The sequence below is a fragment of the Giraffa tippelskirchi genome, chromosome 6 (genome assembly GCF_054371585.1).
Source record: "Giraffa tippelskirchi isolate mGirTip1 chromosome 6, T2T-mGirTip1v1.2.pri, whole genome shotgun sequence".
Classification (NCBI taxonomy): Eukaryota; Metazoa; Chordata; class Mammalia; order Artiodactyla; family Giraffidae; genus Giraffa; species Giraffa tippelskirchi.
This window is the reverse complement of record NC_137280.1, coordinates 113,570,827-113,589,914: the sequence shown is the minus strand read 5'-3', so window position 1 is coordinate 113,589,914 and position 19,088 is coordinate 113,570,827. Positions and strand designations below refer to the sequence as shown.

The window sequence follows — 19,088 nt, the reverse complement described above, 5'->3', positions numbered from 1 at the left end:
GTGGGCCACCTGGCCAGGTAGGCAGAAAGCTGGCCTGGATGACTTTTAAGATTCTTTCCAGCTCTGATATTATATGAAGCTTTATTAAGTACAGAAGGGGAAAAAAAAAAAAAGGCCACACTTTTTTTTTTTCTTTTCTTTTTTTTTTTTTAGGCCACACTTTTTAAACAATATCACAATTCTGGGGGCAAAAGTTGCTGATGATGGTTTTCTGTTGGCTGACAAATGAACATTGCCTATGGAATGTGGAAGAGACACATTTTTAGTAGTGAAAATTAGGTTTACTCTGGGCCAGACTGGAATCAGCTTCTTTTTACATGCAAAATCTTGAAAAAAAATTCAGCCATATACTTGGCATATAGTGGGGGCTTTATAAATATTTATTGAACATTAAGAACTGGTAGCTCTACTTAAGATTATCCCCATTTTAGAGAAGAAGAAACAGGCTGAGACCAATTAAATGACTTCTCTAAGATTATCCAGCCACTAAGTGGGTGAGTCTTTATTCAAACAAGGACTATTAACCATCATACTCAGGTTCAATGAGTGAAAGAAAGTATTTGATATGAATTTATCTCAAGCTGACATATATGTATGTGTGTGTGGACCTGATGGAGGCAGAGCATTGGGCAGTGCCTTTGTCTGAGACCACGTTTCTCTTGGGAGACAAGCAGACTCCGGAGAGCATGTACCAGGACTGGCCAGCTCTCCAGATGACCATACCCTTCTTCTGACGTGATCACTTAACTTAATCCAAATCATTTCATTGATGTCTTAGCAAAAGCAGTATTTTCATTTTAGTCCAATGTTTAGTTTGGTGGGTGTGGGTGTGGGGATGGAATGCCCCAGGCTGGCAGGCTGCCCTGGTTGGAGTAGGTGGTTTGCTTTTGTTGTTGTTTAGTTGTTCTGTTGTATCGGACTTTGCGACTCCATGGACTGTAGCCCGCCAGGCTCCTCTGTCCATGGATTACCCAGGCATGAGGATTGGAGTGGGTTGCCATTTCCTTCTCTCCATATAAACTTTAGAATGAGTTTGTTTGTATATACAAAATTACTGGAATTTTGATTTTGATTCTATTGAATCTACAGATCAGGTTTGTAAAATTGGTATCTTGACATTATATAAGTCTTTCTATCCCATGACATGGAATCCCTTTATTTAGTTCATTTTTACTTGATTTTGTTAATCAGAGTGTTGTAGCTTTCCTCATATAGATCTTGTACATTTTATTACCAATGTAAATGGTATTGTGTTTTAAATTTCAAATTCATGTGTGCATGTAGTGCTTGACTCTTTGCAACCCCTGAACTGTAGCCCACCAGGCTCCTCTGTCCGTGGAATTTTCTAGGCAAGAATGTTAGAATGGGTTGCCTTTCTGACCCAGCGATTGAACCTGTGTCTGTTGCATCTGCTGCAGTGGCAGATGTATTCTTTACCATTGTACTACCTGGAAAGCATCAGATTTCAAATTATACTTGTTCATTGCTGATATATGGAATGTGATTGACTACTGTTCTTGTATATCATAACCTTAGTATAATTACTTCCAGGAATTTTGTTGATTCTCTTGGATTTTCTACTTAGATGATAGTGTGATTTGTGAACAAAGACAGTTTTACTTTTTCCCTTCCTTGTCTGTATGCCTTTTATTTCCTTTTCTTGTCTTATTGCGTTAGGTTGTATGTCCAGTACAGTTTTGAAAAGGAGTGATGAGAGGGCCATCGTAGCCTTTTTTCTATTTATAATGGGAAAGCTTTGAGTTTTTTCCTTTTAGTATGATATTAGCTCTATGTTTTTCTTTATAGATTATTCTCCATTAAATTGGAAATTCTCTATTCCTAATTTATCAAGAGGTTTTATCATGGATGAGTGATTTTATCCACTGCTTTTTCTGAATCTATTGAATATGATCCTGTGATTTTTCTTTTTCATTCTGTTTATGTGTTGCATTATGTTAATTAATTTTTGAATGTTGAACTAGCATACACATCTGGGATAAATTCCATTTGGTCATGGTGTATAATTCTTTTTATATATTGTTAGGTTCAATTTGCTAATATTTTGTTAAGTTTTGCATCTGCGTTCATGAGATATTGGTCTGTACTTTTCTTGTAACATTTTTGTCTAGTTTTAATGTTAGGGTTAATGTGGTCACATGGAATAACTTACATAGTATTTCCTCTGCTTCTATCCTCTGAAAGAGATTTTGTGTAGAGAATTTGTGTAATTTCTTCCTTAAATATTTGGTAGAATTTATTAGTGAATCCACTTGGGCCTGTTGCTTTTTGTTGTGCAAGGTTAATTATGAATTTCATTTCTTTAGTAGATATAGTCAGACTGTCTTTTTTTTTTAATGTAAGTGTTGGCAGATTGTGTCTTTCAAGAGAATTGGTCTGTTTCGTTGAGGTTATCAAATTTGTGGACATAGAGTTGTTCATAGTATTCCTTTTTTATTCTTTTAATCTCCAAGAGGTCTGTAGTGATGTCCCCTCTTTCATTTCTGATACTAGAAATTTATGTCCTCTCTTTGTTTAGTCAGCCTAGCTAGTGTTTTTATCAATTTTATTGATTTTTTAAAAAATACATCAGCTTTTGTTTTGGTTCATTTTCTCTGTTCACGTCTCAATTTCAATTTCGTTGATTTCTGCTGTAGTTTTTATTGTTTTTTCTTCTGCTTACTTTGTATTTAATTTTCTCTCTCTCTCTCTTATTTTTTTTTCTGGTTCCCTAAGGTTAGATGATTGATTTTAGATCTTTTTTCCCAGTGTATGCACTCAATGCTATAAATCCCCGCTAAGGACTGCTTTTGCTGCATCCCAGAAATTTTAATAAGTTGTGTTTTCATTTGATTCAAAGTATTTTTATATTTCTCGTGAGATTTCTTTGAGCCATGAGTTATTTAAAGTATGTTGTTTAATCTCCATTTATTTTAAGATTTTCCTGTTATTTTTTGTAATTGATTTCTAGTTTAATTTCATTGTGGTCTGAGAGCAGACATTGCATGATTTCTCTTGCTTTAAATTTGTTAAGGTACCATGCCTGGTACATTGTGGGAGTGACAGAGTCCTGTTTGTGGGAGGAGGCAGAGGATACAAAGCAAACCGGTGGATCTATAAAGAAACCAGCTTCATAGGAGAGGGAGGAGAGGAGCCCAACTGTGAGGTGTGTGGGCTCAAGAACCATGTCTGAACGGGAGTACTTTAATCGGGAAAGTTATGAATTGGACAACAGCTTCTGGTTAACCAGATTCACTTAACCAAAGGGCTCTGGCTTCAAAGGTCTCTAAGATGTCCTGCAGAAATTGCTGGAGTCCTTACAGGAGAACCACTTCCAAGAAGAAGAGTAATTTCTTGTAGCAGATATGCCAAGACTTGGCATCGGGATGGACACTTGTGTCTTTCTTCTGAGGCATGGCAGTCTTCCCTTGATTCAAACTGCAGATTACATTTAGCCCATGGTTGCTGACCCTTATATGATGGGCAAGATAGCCTGTGCCAATGTCCTCAGCGACCTCTATGCCATGGGGGGCACAGAATGTGACAACATGCTGATGCTTCTTGAAATCAGTCATAAAATGACCAACAGGGAAAGGGATAAAGTAATGCCCCTACATATACAAGGTTTTAAAGATGCAGCAGAGGAGGTGGAAACGTCTATAATGGGTAAGCAAACAGAGCTAAACCCCTGGATTGCTAAACCCATGGATTGTTGTGGATACAACTGTCTGCCACCTGAACAAATTTATCATGCCAGATAATGCAGTGCTGGGTGTGCTTGTGCTAACAAAACATTTGGAGATGCAAGTGGTCGTGGCCATGCACCAGTGGCTAGACATTCCTAAGAAATGGAATAAAATCAAACTAGTGGTCCCCTAGGAGGATGTGGAGCTGGAGTACCAGGAGGCAATGATGAACATGGCCAAGCTCGACAGGACAATGGCAGGACTCATGTGTACATTCAGTGCCCATGCGGCCACCAATATCACAGGCTTTGGGATTCTGGGCCGTGCACAGAACCTGGCCAAACAGCAGAGAAAAAAGGTGTCCTTTGTGATTCATAACTTTCCTATCCTGGCCAAGATGGCAGCTGTGAGCAAGGCCTGTGGAAACATGTTTGGCCTTGGGACCTATCCGGAGATGTCAAGAGGCCTCCTGATCTGTTTACTTTGTGAGCAAGCAGCTCAGTTCTGTGCAGAGATAAAGTCCCCCAAATACGTTGAAGGCCAACAGGTATGGATTATTGGGATTATGGAGAAGGGTAACCACACAGCCAGGATCATAGACAAGCCCCAGATCATTGAGGTTGCGTTGCAGTTGGCCACCCAGAATGTGAACCCCACACCCGGTGCCACCTCTTAATCTAGGCTGAAGCAGCTGTGTGGTTTTATTTTAAATAGCTGTTTCCTTTATCATCATTTCAATTAAAGACTATGAACAAAGAAAGAATAAGAAAAATAAAAGTTTTTATTTTGTCTTCACTTATTCCTTCTTTGGTATTCTTCCTTTGTGAATGTAGATCTGAGTTTCTGACCTAGATAATATTCCTTCTGTCTAAAGAACATCTTTCTTTTTTTTTTTTTTTAATAAATTTATTTATTTTAGTTGGGGGCTAATTACTTTACAATATTGTAATAGTTTTTGCCATACATTGACATGAATCAGCCATGAGTTTACATGTGTTCCCCTTCCTGGACCCTTCACCCACCTCCCTCCCCATCCCATCCCTCTGGGCCATCCCATTGCCCCGGCCCTGAGCCCTTGTCTCATGCATCGAACATGGAATGGTGTTCTGTTTCACATATGATAATATACATGTTTCAATGCTATTCTCCCAGAACGTCCCACCCTCACCTTCTCCCTCAGAGTCCATAAAATTGTTCTATGCATCTGTGTCTCTTATTCTGTCTCGCATATAGGGTTATCGTTACCATCTTTCAAATTCCATATATATGCATTAGTATACTGTATTGTTGTTTTTCTTTCTGGCTTACTTCACTCTATAATGGGCTCCAGTTTCATCCATCTCGGTAGAACCGATTCAAATGTTTTTTTTTTAATGGCTGAGTAATATTCCATTGTGTATATGTACCACAGCTTCCTTATCCATTCGTCTGCTGATGGACATCTAGGTTGCTTCCATGTCCTGGCTATTGTAAACAGTGCTGCGATGAACATTGGGGTACACGCGTCTCTTTCAATTCTGGTTTCTTCAGTGTGTATGCCCAGCAGTGGGATTGCTGGATCATATGGCAGTTCTATTCCCAGTTTTTTAAGGAATCTCCACACTGTTCTCCATAGTGGCTGTACTAGTTTGCATTCCCACCAACAGTGTAAGAGGGTTCCCTTTTCTCCACACCCTCTCCAGCATTTATTGCTTGTAGACTTTTGGATAGCAGCCATTCTATCCAAAAAGAACATCTTTCAACAATATTTTACTCTACTTTCCTATTGCTTGCATGGTTTCTGAGAAGTTGGATGTAACTCTTATCTTTGGTGCTCTATAGGTAAGGTGTTTTTTCCCTATGGCTTTTTTCAGCACTTTATCTTAGATTTTCTGCAGTTTGAAAACTATGTGCCTTGGTTTTGGGGGGTGCATTTTTGCTGGTTGGTGTTTTTTTTTTTTTAATTGAAGGATAATTGCTTTATAGTGTTGTGCTGGTCTCTGTCGTACATCAACGTGAATCAGTCATATATATATATATATATATATCCCCCCTCTTGAGTCTCTCCCTACCCGTTCCACCCCTATAGGTTATCACAGAGTGCTAGGCTGGGCTCCCTGTGTTATATAGCAGCTTCCTGCTAGTACCTATTTTACACTTGATAGTGTAAAAAGGGGTAGGCTACCCATTCCCATATTCATGGGCTTCCCTGGTGGCTCACATGGTAAAGAATCTGCCTGCAATGCGGGAGGCCGGGGTTCCATCCCTCCATTGGGAAGATCCCTTGCAGGAGGGCATGGCAACCCACTCCAGTATTCTCACCTGGAGAATCCGCATGGACAGAGGAGCCAGGCAGTCTATAGTCCATGGGGTTGTAAAGAGTTGGACAGGACTGTGTGACTAAGCAGAGTGTATATATGTCAGTGCTGCTGCTGCTGCTAAGTCGCTTCAGTCGTGTCTGACTCTGTGCGACCCCATAGACAACAGCCCGCCAGGCTCCCCCGTCCCTGGGATTCTCCAGGCAAGAACACTGGAGTGGGTTGCCATTGCCTTCTCCAATGCGTGAAAGTGAAAAGTGAAAGTGAAGTCGCTCAGTCGTGTCTGACTCTTCGTGACCCCATGGACTGCAGCCCACCTGGCTCCTCCATCCATGGGATTTTCCAGGCAAGAGTACTGGAGTGGGGTGCCATTGCCTTCTCCAATATATGTCAGTGATACTTTATCAATTTGTCCTACCTGCTCCATCCCCCTCTGTGTCCACCAGACCATTCTCTATGTCTACATCCCCATTTCTTCTCTGTAAAAAGGTTCATAGGTACTATTTTTCTAGATTCCATATGTATATGTTAATATACGGTATTAGTTTTTCTCTTTCTGACTTACTTCACTCTGTGTAACACGCTCTAGGTTTGTCCACCTCACTGCAACTGACTCAAATTCATTCCTTTTTATGGCTGAGTATTATGCCATTGTATATATATGCCACAACTTCTCTATCCATTCATCTGTTGATGCACATCTAAGTTGCTTCCCTGTCCTGGCTATTGTCAGTAGTGCTGCAGTGAACACTGAGGTGCTTGTGTCTTTTTGAATTGTGGTTTTCTCAGAATATTTGCCCAGTAGTGGGATTGCTGGGTCATATAGTAGTTTTATTACTAGTTCGTTAAGAAATCTCCATACTGTTCTCCATAGTGGCTGTATTAATCTACATTCCCATCAAGAAGGCAGTAGGGTTCCCTTTTATCCACATCCTCTCCAGCATTTATTGTTTGTAGTTTTTTTGTTGATGGTCATTCTGATTGGTATGAAGTGATACCTTATTGTAGTTTTGATTTGCATTTCTCTAAGTGATGTTGAGCAATTTTTTCATGTGTTTATTAGCTATCTGTATGTCTTCTTTGGAGAAATATCTGTTGCTGCTGCTAGTTTTTTGATTGGGCTGTTCATTTTTTGATATTGAGCTGTATGAGTTGCTTATACATTTTGGAGATTAATCCTTTGTCAGTTGCTTCATTTGCAGTTATTTTCTCCCATTCTGAGGATTGTCTTTTTGCTGCTGCTAGTTTTTTGATTGGGCTGTTCATTTTTTGATATTGAGCTGTATGAGTTGCTTATACATTTTGGAGATTAATCCTTTGTCAGTTGCTTCATTTGCAGTTATTTTCTCCCATTCTGAGGATTGTCTTTTAAAATTGTTTAATCTTTCCTTTCTTATGCAAAAGTTTTTAATTTTAATTAGGTCTCATTGATTATTTTTGTTTTTATTTCCATTACTCTAGGAGGTAAGTCAAATAGGATCTTTTTTTTAATTAGTTTATTTATTTATTTTTTAACTTTACAACATTGTATTTGTTTTGCCATACATTGACATGAATCCACCAAGGGTGTACATGTTTTCCCCTTCCAGATCAGATAGGATCTTGCTGTAATTTATGTTGAAGAATATACTGCCTATGTTTTCCTCTGAGAACTTTATAGTTTCTGGCCTTACATTTAAGTCTTTGATCCATTTTGAGTTTATTTTGTGTATGATATTAGGAAGTGTTCTAGTTTCATTCTTTTACATGTAGCTGTCCAGTTTTCCCAGCACCACTTATTGAAGAGGCTGTCTTTTCTCCATTGTGTATATTCTTGCCTCCTTTGTCAAAGATAAGGTGCCCGTAGGTGTGTGGATTTATCTCTGGGCTTTTTATCTTGTTCCATTGGTCTATATTTCTGTTTTTGTGCCAATACCATACTGTCTTGATGACTGTAGCTTTGTAGTATAGTCTGAAGGCAGGAAAGTTGATTTCTCCAGGTATGTTTTCTCAAGATTGCTTTGGCTGTTTTGGGTCTTTTGTGTTTCCATACAGATTGTGAAATTTTCTGTTCTAGTTCTGTGAAAAATGTCATTTGTGGTTGGATAGGGATTGCATTGAATCTGTAGATTACTTCGGGTAGTATCAAAATTATCATAATATTAATTCTTCCAATCCAGGAGCATGTTATATCTCTCCATTTGTTTGTGTCATCTTTGATTTCTTTCATCATATCTTATAGTTTTATGCATAGAGGTCTTTTGTCTCTTTAGGTAGGTTTACTCTTAGATATTTTATTCTTTTTGTTGCAATAGTTAATGGAATTGTTTCTTTAATTTCTCTTTCTTATTTTTTATTGTTAGTGTATAGGAATGCAAGGGATTTCTGTGTGCTTTATATCCTGTGACTTTACTATATTCATTGATTAGCTCTAGTAATTTTCTGGTGGCATCTTTAGGGTTTTCTATGTATAGTATCATGTCATCTGCAAATAGCGAGAGTTTTACTTTTTCTTCTCCAATCTAGATGTTTTTTATTTCTTTTTCTGATTGGTGTTACTGGGACTTCCAAAACTATATTGAATAATAATGGTGAGCGTGAGCACCCTTGTCTTGTTCCTGATCTTAGTGGAAATGCTTTTAAATAGTGAGAATGTTTTCTGTGGGTTTGTTGTATATGGCCTTTATTATGTTTAGGTAGTGCCTACTTTCTGGAGAGTTTTTAATTATAAATGAGTGTTGAATTTTGTCAAAAGCTTCCTCTGCATCTATTGAGATGATGGTATGGTTTTTATCTTTCAGTTTGTTAATATGGTGTATCACATTGACTTGTGTATATTGGAGAAGCCCCGGGATAAACCCCACTTGATCATGGTGTATGATCCTTTTACTATGTTGTTGGTTAGATAACATCACTGACTCAATGGACATGAATTTGAGCACACTCAGGAGATAGTGGAGGACAGAGGAGCCTGGCATGCTACAGTCCATGGAGTCGCAAAGAGACACAACTTAGCGACTGAATACCAGTAACAGCTGCTTGTAGGCAACCCTCTGATGTCTGTTTCCTGCCAAGACAAGAGGGGGTGAAAATAGCAGCTTATGGCTCACTTCTCAGTTGGGCTGGGGAGGTGGAGGGGTATGGCAGACACAATTGGGATGTGTGGGGAGTACTTGCTTCAGCAGAGGCCTGTGAGAAGTTGCTATAGTCTGAGGTGGTTCATACACTCCCCTAGGGTAGTTGGTCCCTGGTTGTGTGTCCCTTGTTAGAGCCAAGCCGCATAAGTTTGCAGGAAGGTATGGACAGTGACCTCTGCCTGATGACAGCTTGGTGGCAGCTGCTACCTTGGGGTCGAGACCGCAGCGGCAATTTGTTCCTTGCCTATTGCACTTGCCCTGGCTTTGATGGTGGCCAGTTGGCCTGAGTGCCTCTCTCTGGGATCATAAGTTGCATTTGTGGCTAGTGCCACCTCTGGCACTTGTGCCAGCTGGCCAGTGTGTCTGCCTCTGGGGTCTCAGTCCATAGCCTGGGCTTGTCCCATCCATGGCACTCTTGAAGGCTGGGTCCTGTGGTCAGTTTTTGAGGATCCCCATGGCAATGATCTCCTCTCTGTCAGGCCCAACTCCCTGGACTCCCTCAGCTGTGTTGTACTAGCCACTTCAGAGTATCTTCACAGCAGTCAACCCCAGTCCTCTCCCTGGAGTCCAACCCCCAAAGCCCTCAGCACCCAGCCCATACTGGCTGCAGCAGGGCGTGCCAACAGCATCTTGGCTGATAAGTGCTGGTCAGCAACAATCTCTGGGGTGATTTCTCTCCATTTTGCTTTCTGAGCACATGTTGCTGCATTCCCCTCTGTGGTTCCAAAGCTCTTCTGCAACCCTGCAGTGAGGGGGTGTCCAAGTGTGCAGAAACTTTTTCTTCTTCACGGCTCCCTTCCCGAGGTGTAGGTCCCCATCCCAAATCCTTTGTCTCTTGTTTCTCTTATAACTTTTCCCCTACCTCATTCTGTGGAGATTGGTTTGCCTTTTTGGAAGTCTGGGATCTTGCCAGCTTTCAGAAGGTGTTCTGTAGGAGTTGTTCCATATGCAGATACGTTTTTGACATATTTGTGGGGAGGAAGGTGGTCTCCTTATTTTACTCTGCCATCTTGCAGGATCTCCCTGTTTAGTGTTCAGTAAGCTTCCTGGATCTGTGGTTTAGTATCTGACCTTAATTTGGGGAGATTCTGAGGCATTATTATTTCACGTAATTCTCTCGCTTCTGTTTTTCTCATCCTTCTGGCAGTTGCATTATGTTTTTATTACTCTTTTTGTAGTTGTCCCACAGTCCTTGAATATTGTCTTATCCTTTTCAGTCTTTGTTCTCTTTATGTTTTAGTTTTGGTGGCTTCAATTAACATGTCTTCAAGCTCAGATTCTTTTTTTAACGGTGTGTCCAGTCTACTGATAAACCCATCCAAAGCATTCTTCATTTCTGTTACAGTGTTGTTAATCTTTAGTATTTCTTTTTGTTTCTTTCTTTGGATTTCCATCTCTCTATTTACATTTCCCATCTGTCCTTGTTTGTGCTCTAATTTATCCTTTAAAGCCCTTATATTAATCATAATTGTTTTAAATTTCTAGCCTGATAATTCCAGCATTAGCACCATGTCTGGTTCTGATGCATAATCTATCTTTTCAAATTGTAGTTTTTGCCTTTTAGTGTGACTTGTAATTTTTTCTTGATAGCTGGACATGATGTACCAGGTAAAAGAAACTATTCTAAATAGGCCTTTAGTAATGTGGTGTTAGGGTGTGGCTAATAAGGGAAGTATTTGTAGTTCCCTGATTGTGAAGTGAAAGTCTCTCAGTTGTGTTCGACTCTTTGCGACTCCATGGACTGTAGCCTGCCAGGCTCTTCTGTCCATGGGATTTCCCAGGCAAGAATACTGGAGTGGGTTGTCATTTCCTTCTCCAGGGGATCTTCCTAATGCAGAGATCGATCCTGGGTCTCCTGCCTTGGAGGCAGATTCCTTACCACCTGAGCCACCAGGGAAGTTCCCTAATTAGGTCTCACTATTTCAGTCTGTGGACTTCACAAGTGTTTCTAATTTTTCCTCCCTCTTTAAGTGGGAGAGGATGGCTAGAGTAGGTTGGAGTTTGGTATGTCCCTTCTCACAGGTCAGTTATACTGTTAGTCTAGAATGATTACTTAGTTTCTCCTAGGGCAAGCCTTGCTGGAAAGAACAGAGTGCCCTGATATATTTCAAAATAGCTCCTCTCCTCTACCCTCTATGGGACACTTAAGAGGAAGCTTCTCTTATATTTATTGTGAGAACCTGGTTAAAATCTTGGAAATAAAACTTATAAGTCTGTGGGCCCCCTTTGACTGAGTTTCCCTGGAATTTTTAACTCCCAGACCTGTCCACACCAAGCCTCCAGCAATTTGTCCCTTACAATTCAGGTTTGCTTGGCACTGATTTCTGTGTTAGTTTTTACTCTTGAATCTCTGCTCTGATAAGCCATGACTCCCTGTATTCCCTTGTTTGTTTCTCCATCTTGGGGGCAGCAGTTTGCCCTGTGCCTTCCTTTCTCACAGATCCAGGAAGAGTTGTTGATTTTTTCAGTTGCTTTATTAATAGCTTTTTACTGCTCAGGACATTGGAGAAGGCAATGGCACCCCACTCCAGTACTCTTGCCTGGAAAATCCCATGGACAGAGGAGCCTGGTAGGCTGAAGTCCATGGGGTCGCTAAGAGTCAGACATGACTGAGCGACTTCAGTTTCACTTTTCCTGTTCATGCACTGGAGAAGGAAATGGCAACCCGCTCCAGTATTCTTGCCTGGAGAATCCCAGGGATGGCAGAGCCTGGTGGGCTGCCGTCTATGGGGTCGCACAGAGTCGGACACGACTGAAGCGACTTAGCAGCAGTAGCTCAGGACAGAGCAGTGACTTCCAGGTTTCTTACATGTGGAATCAGAAATTGGTTCTACAATTTCCTTTATATTTGCATATGGCTTTTATCATTTTTATATATCTTCATGATTAGTATTTTGATAACATATGAGTCTCTTGAGTTAACATGCCTTATATAACTTAACAGTGGCTTTGTTTTTAGGAAACTTAAGTCAGTCACCTTGTAGGTTATAGTGTGTGTGTGTGTTAGCCTCTGAGTCGTGTCCGACTCTTTGTGACTCTGTGACTGTAACCTACCGTGCTCCTCTGTCCATGGGATTCTCCAGGCAAGAATACTGGAGTGGGTTGCTATTTCCTTCTCCATGGGATCTTCCCAACCCATGGATTGAACCCGGGTCTCCTGCATTGCAGGCACATTCTTTTACCACTGAGCCACCAGGGAAGCCCAGGTTATAGTGTAATGAACATCTTTTTGTGTATAACACATTTTTTCTTTTCAGTGATTGTTCAGGATAAACTCCCAGAAGTGGTATCACTTTGTTTGGGAATGCACATCTATACGGGTGCTTACACAGTGCCTTGATGCTTTCAAAAGTGTTTTATAAACTTAAATTATAACTGGCAATGTGTAGATATATTAAGTTTATCACAGCTGCAGAGCTATGTCTGGGAGAAGGCAATGGTAACCCACTGCAGTACTCTTGCCTGGAAAATCCCATGGACGGAGGAGCCTGATAGGCTGCAGTCCATGGGGTCGCTAGGAGTCGGACACGACTGAAGCGACTTAGTAGTAGCAGCAGCAGCAGCAGAGCTATGTCTGTTTTGCAAAAAAAAAATTCTTAGGAAAAGATTTGGGCAGGAAGATAATTTATCTTTTGTTGTTGCATGAAATGTGCTCTGTCAGAACATTTGTTCTGTTCTCTCGGTTTACTTATTTATTTAGGCCGTGCTGGGTCTTCATTGTAGGGCGCGGGCTTCTCTAATTTTGTTGTACGGACTCTAGAGCGCGCAGGCTCAGTGGTTGCGGCACATGGAGTTGTTGCCCTCTGGCATGTGGGATCTTAGTTCCCCAACCAGGGATCAAACCCCCATTTCCTGCATAGGAAGGTGGATTCTCAACCATTGGACCACCAGGAAGCCCCTCAACCTTTTTAAATAACCACAGATTATACAGGTTATATCTATTTTTGTGTTCTTGATTGTTTGGATTGTTAACAGCCTGTTTACACATCCCAGTGGGCCAAACTGAATGTTGGGAGATGGTAATCATCATAAATTTTGAAGAGCATAATCAGAATCATTTGATAAGCTAGTTGAGCCAATTCAGTTAGAGATTCTAATGTTGACACTTGCTGACATTTCCTCGTGGCTGGAATTCCAGTTTGTTTCTCCCTTGCTTCTAATGGTTGGGTTCTTATATTGTAGAGAGGTTAGGTAAAATATGTCCTAGTCAGTAGTGATGTTTATTAGACTTCAGTCTCAGATCATGGTTATGTAAAAAATAAGAGTCAGTAACTAGTGAATAAGAGTGTCCTTTTAATTATGATTGTGGTTAAAGTAAATATGTAGTGGTGGCTTTGTCAGATTATGTGCTTGTATGTTATTGTTTGTTGTTTAGTTGCTAAGTTGTATCTGACTCTTTTGTGACCCCGTGGACTGACAGGCTCCTGTGTCCTTGGGATTTTCCAGGCAAGAATCCTGGAGTGGGTTGCTATTTCCTTCTCTAGGGGATCTTCCTGACCCAGGAATCAAACCTGCATCTCCTGCATTGGCAGGAGGATTCTTTACCACTGAGCTACCTGGGAAGGCAGGTGTTATTGTTAGTGAAAGATAATAATCTGGAGTTTTGGATTTCTTTAAATAATATATAATAACAGTAAATAATTTGTTAATTGATAGTAATAATAAACAGTTATTAGACACTTGTTATGTGCCAGGTAGTATTCTAAATATTTTTCATGTATTATTTAACCCTCGCAACAGACTTAAATACTATTACCTCTGTTTTTCTTGTGTTTGAAGTAAAACAAGTATTATTAAATCATAGTATTTATATGAGAATTCTAATGTTAAGAGTATGTTTATATTTACTCTAGATACATGGTCATGCAGATTAAAAGAGACAAAGAAAAAAGAGGGAGGGAGATTATCAGAGACCAGCACCAGTATCCAGGTTTAGAGGATAAATAACCTGCTCAAAATTTTACAACTAAAAAGGCATGCAATCAAGAATTAAACCCAGGTAGTCTGGCTGTAGGGGCTTCCCTGGTGGCTCAGATGGTAAGGAATGGGCCTGTGACGTGGGAGATCTGGGTTTGATACCTGGGTTGGGAAGATCCCCTGGAGAAGAGAACGGCAACCCACTCCAATAGAATTGCCTGGAGAATTCCATGGACAGAGGAGCCTGGCAGGCTGCATACAGTCCTTGGGGTCGCAAAGAGTCAGACATGACTGAGGGACTTTCATTTCCTTCCTCAGTCTGGCTGTGGAGCTTCTTGTCTATGTAGTTGAAAACAGAATCCTTACTAAGTTCTTGTTTTCATGTTAATGTAATAGCAAAGCCTGCATCTCTCCAGAATCTTTAGGAAATATGTTGTTCAGTTGTTCAGTCGTGTTTGACTCTTTGTGACCTCATGGACTGCAGCACACCATGCTTCCCTGTCCCTCACCATCTCCAGAAGTTTGCCCAAGTTCATGTCCATTGTATCTGTGATGCCATTCAGCCATCTCATCATCTGACTCCCTCTTCTTCTGCCCTCAGTCTTTCCCAGCATCAGGGACTTTTCCAATGAGTCAGTTATTTGCATCAGGTGACCAAAATACTGGAGCTTCAACTTCAGCATTAGTCCTTCTAATGAGTACTCAGGGTTGATTTCCTTCAAGATTAACTGGTTTGATCTCCTTGCTGTCCAAGGACTCTTAACTAGGGAATACAAGATATTTTAAAAGACTGAATATTACAAAGAACTCATTTTGCATTATTACATGGTTTTGGTTCTCTTAAATTGAACACAAAGGATATAATCAACATCAACATTTTCTTGATGACGTAGTGACTTCATTAAGAATGAATAATCATGACGTAAGAATGTCAGTCTTTTCCATTTTATCCATTCTAGTGATATATAGTGGTAGCTCATTTTAACTTGCATTTTCCTCATGGTTAATGATCTTTTCTTATGCTTAATGATTATTCCAAAATTTTCTTTTGTGAAGGATCTGTTCAGATCTGTTGTTCATTATTGATAAAATTAGATGGCTTGTTTTCTTACTATGAAGTACAGGTATTTCATATACTTTGGATACAAGTCTTTTGTCAGATTATATATATTGTGAATATGTTCTCCCATTTTGTGACTTAACCTTTTTCTTTTCTTTCTTTTTTACTTAAAAAATTGTTTTAATTAAAAAATATTTTTTTACTTTTTATTTTTGTAACAAAGAGAAGTTTTATATTTACTTTTTTCTTTCTATATCATGTCTAAGCAAAATTTGACTACCCCTCAGTTACAAAGATTTTTGCCTGTGTTTTCTTCTGGGATTTTTATAGTTTTAGCTTTTACATCTAGATATGTATTCCATTTTGAGTTAGTTTTTGTACATAGTGTGAGATAAGGGTTAAAGATTCATTTTTTTTCCTTATGGATATCCTGTTCTGGTACCATTTGTTGAAAAGGCTTGTTGGTGGAAATCAATTGAAAAAAATTTGTGTGTCTATTTCTGAATTTTCTATTACTTACATTTAATGAGCTTGTTTGGATTTTCGTTGGGATTGTGTTGAATCAGTTTGGGGAGACTTGATATCTTATTTTCTGAATTATGTTGCTATTATGTTTTTCTTTAGTTTTTGTTAGAATTCACCAGTGATGAATGTCAGATGGCCTTGGATTTTCTTTATGGAGAGGTTTTTAATTACAGATTCATATTCTTTAATAGGTATAAGGCTGTTCAGATACTCTTTTTCTTCTGTGTCAGTTTTCATAATTTATGTTTTTCAGTGATTTTTTTGTTTGTTTGTTTCAGTTAAGTCAGTGTCTCTCAGTCCTTTTTTCATTATGTTTCCTGAAGGATCCTTTTTAGACTTTTTTTTCCCTAGCTACCACTGTCCCCATGAAATTTTAATGCCATAGATAATGCTATATATCCTGTTTATGTACCAACTTATACACCTGTGTTTTATATATAAAGAGAGTAAGATTTCTTGGACTTCCAAGAACCAGTTTTTGTCCACTTGGGGATGATATCATGCCAGTTGAGAATGCATGTTTGTCTGTCAAATTTATTGGCATAAAATTGTCCATGGTATTCTGTTCTTCTTTTCGTGATTGTAGAATCTGTAGTGATAGATCCCCTCTTATTCCTGTATTGTTAACTTACATGTTTTCTTTTTCTTCTTGATCAATCTAATCAGATTTATAAATTTTATTGACCTTTTCATGGAACCAAGTTTTGGTATTAATTTTTATTTTCTGTGTTGTATACCATCTTCTATTTCATTGATATCTGCTCTTTATATTACTTTCCTCTTACTTTGGGTTAATTTTGCTCTTCATTGTTTAGCTTATTAAAGAGGAAAGCTTGGATCTCTGATTTTAAATTTTTCTTCTTTTCTTATATGATCAGGTAAAGCTATTCATATCCCTGTAAACATCACATTAGGTACTTCTACAGATTTTGACGAGGAAGAAAAAGTCTAGAAAGGATTCTTCAGGGAATAGTAATGGGAGAAGGACTGAGAAACACTAATTTAACTGAAACAAATTAAAAACATCACTAAAAAACATATTTTATGAAAACTGACACAGAAGAAAAAGAACATCTAATAGCCTTATATCTATTCAAGAATTTAAATTCATAGTTAAAAACCTCTCTATAAAGAAAATCTAAGGCCATCTGACATTCATTCACTGGTTAATTCTGATCTGTTTTCATTCTCATTAAGACCATTTTAAGTTCATTTGGGTGCATTTTTTTATGTTGGGATTTAATCTTAGGGATCCCTCATTCCTACTGATTTTATTTTACTTTTTTTTTTTTTTTACTTTTTAAAAACAGGTTTAACGTTTACCCGATTAAGTCAAAGATATAGTCAAAAGTATAGTCAAAAAATGTCACTTCCTCCCTTATCCCTTCCACTTTGTACCCAACTACCTGTATATAACCATTTGGATTAGTTTCTAATTCATCTTTCTTGTGTCACTCTTTGCAAAAATTAGCATCCTATATAATCTTTTGTGTTTTGCTTCTTTTTTTTTAACTTAATACTGTATCTTTAAAATAATTCTATTCCTAGAGCATAGATACCTTCCTATTCTTCTTTACAGTTTTATGTATGAATACCAAAATTTATTCAAGCAGTGTCCTATGATGGTCATTACGTGGATTCCAGTGTTTTGCAAGTTCAAACAACGCTGCAGTGAAAAATGTAGTACATATTTGGTTCTGTTGTCATTGTTCAGTCGCTAAGTTGTGTCCAACTACTTGCAATCCTATAGACTATAGCATGCCAGGCTCCTCTGTCCTCCACTGTCTCCTGGAGTTTGCTCAAATTCTTGTCCATTGAACTGGTGATGCTATCTAACCATCTCATCTGTTACCCTCTTCTGCTTTTGCCTTCGATCTTTCCCAGCATCAAAGTTTTTCCCAGAGTTGGCTCTTTGCATCAGGTGCCAGAGTATTGGAGCTTCAGCTTTGGCATCAGTCCTTCCATGAATATTCAGGGTTGATTTCCTTTAAGACTGACTGGTTTGGCCTCTTTGCAGTTAAAGGGACTCGCAAGAGTCTTCTCCAGCATCACAATCGAAAGCGTCAGTTCTTCAGTGCTCACAGCCTTCTTTATGATCCAGCTCTCACATCTGTACATGACTGCTGAAGCAGGTTGATTGATCAACAGGTTACGGTTCTTGCCTCTGGCATGAGAGGTCCCAGTTTCAGATTCCAGATGAGCCCCCAAGATGAAAGGTTGTTGCTGAGCCGTGAAAAATGCCAGGATTCTTGGCCTCCAGAGGAGAGGAATTCAATCCGGGGCCAGTGATGAAGCTTGACCACTCAGAACTTTTGCGTGATAAAGTTTTATTAAAGTATGAAAGAGATGGACTAAGCTTCTGACATAGACATCAGAAGGGGGCAGAAAGAGTGCCTCCCTGCTAGACTTTCAGTTCAGTTCAGTTGCTCAGTCGTGTCCAACTCTTTGAAACCCCATGAACCGCAGCACTCCAGGCCTCCCTGTCCATCATCAACTCCTGGAGTCCACCCAAACCCATGTCCATCGAGTCGATGATGCCATCCAACCATTTCATCCTCTGTCATCCCCTTCTCTTCTTGCCTTCAATCTTTCCCAGCATCAGGGTCTTTTCAAATGAGTCAGCTCTTCGCATTAGGTGGCCAAAGTATTGGAGTTTCAGCTTCAACATCAGTCCTTCCAATGAACACCCAGGACTGATCTCCTTTAGGATGGACTGGTTGGATCTCCTTGCAGTCCAAGGGACTCTAAAGAGTCTTCTCCAACACCACAGTTCAAAAGCATCAATTCTTTGGTGCTCAGCTTTCTTTATAGTCCCAACTCTCACATCCATACATGACCACTGGAAAAACCATAGCCTTGACTAGGCGGACCTTTGTTGGCAAAGTAATGTCTCTGCTTTTTAACATGCTGTCTAGGTTGGTCATAACTTTCCTTCCAAGAAGTAAGCGTCTTTTAATTTCATTGCTGCAGTCACCATCTGCAGTGATTTTGGAGCCCAGAAAAATAAAGTCAGCCACTGTTTCCCCATCTTATTTGCCATGAAGTGATGGGACTGGATTCCATGATCTTAGTTTTCTAAATGTTGAGCTTTAAGCCAACTTTTTCACTCTCCTCTTTCACTTTCATCAAGAAGCTCTTTCATTCTTCTTCACTTTCTGCCATAAGGATGGTGTCATCTGCATATCTGAGGTTATTGATATTTCTCCTGGCAATCTTGATTCCAGCTTGTGCTTCCTCCAGCCCAGCGTTTCTCATGATGTACTCTGCATAAAAAGTTAAATAAGCAGGGTGACAATATACAGCCTTGACGTACTCCTTTTCCTATTTGGAACCAGTCTGTTGTTCCATGTCCAGCTCTAACTGTTGTTTCCTGACCTGCATACAGGTTTCTCAAGAGGCAGGTCAGGTGGTCTGGTATTCCCATCTCTTTCAGTTTATTGTGATCCACACAGTCAAAGGCTTTGGCATAGTCAATAAAGCAGAGGTAGAT

General features: G+C 39.5%; 1 protein-coding gene and 1 pseudogene across 17 annotated transcripts in view; both read left to right on the top strand.

Moving 5' to 3' along the window:
* Positions 1 to 19,088, top strand: part of UIMC1 (ubiquitin interaction motif containing 1) — a 131,040-nt gene that overhangs the window by 44,645 nt on the left and 67,307 nt on the right. The window lies entirely within an intron of this gene.
* LOC145510521 (selenide, water dikinase 1 pseudogene) lies at positions 3,183 to 4,359 on the top strand (annotated as a pseudogene).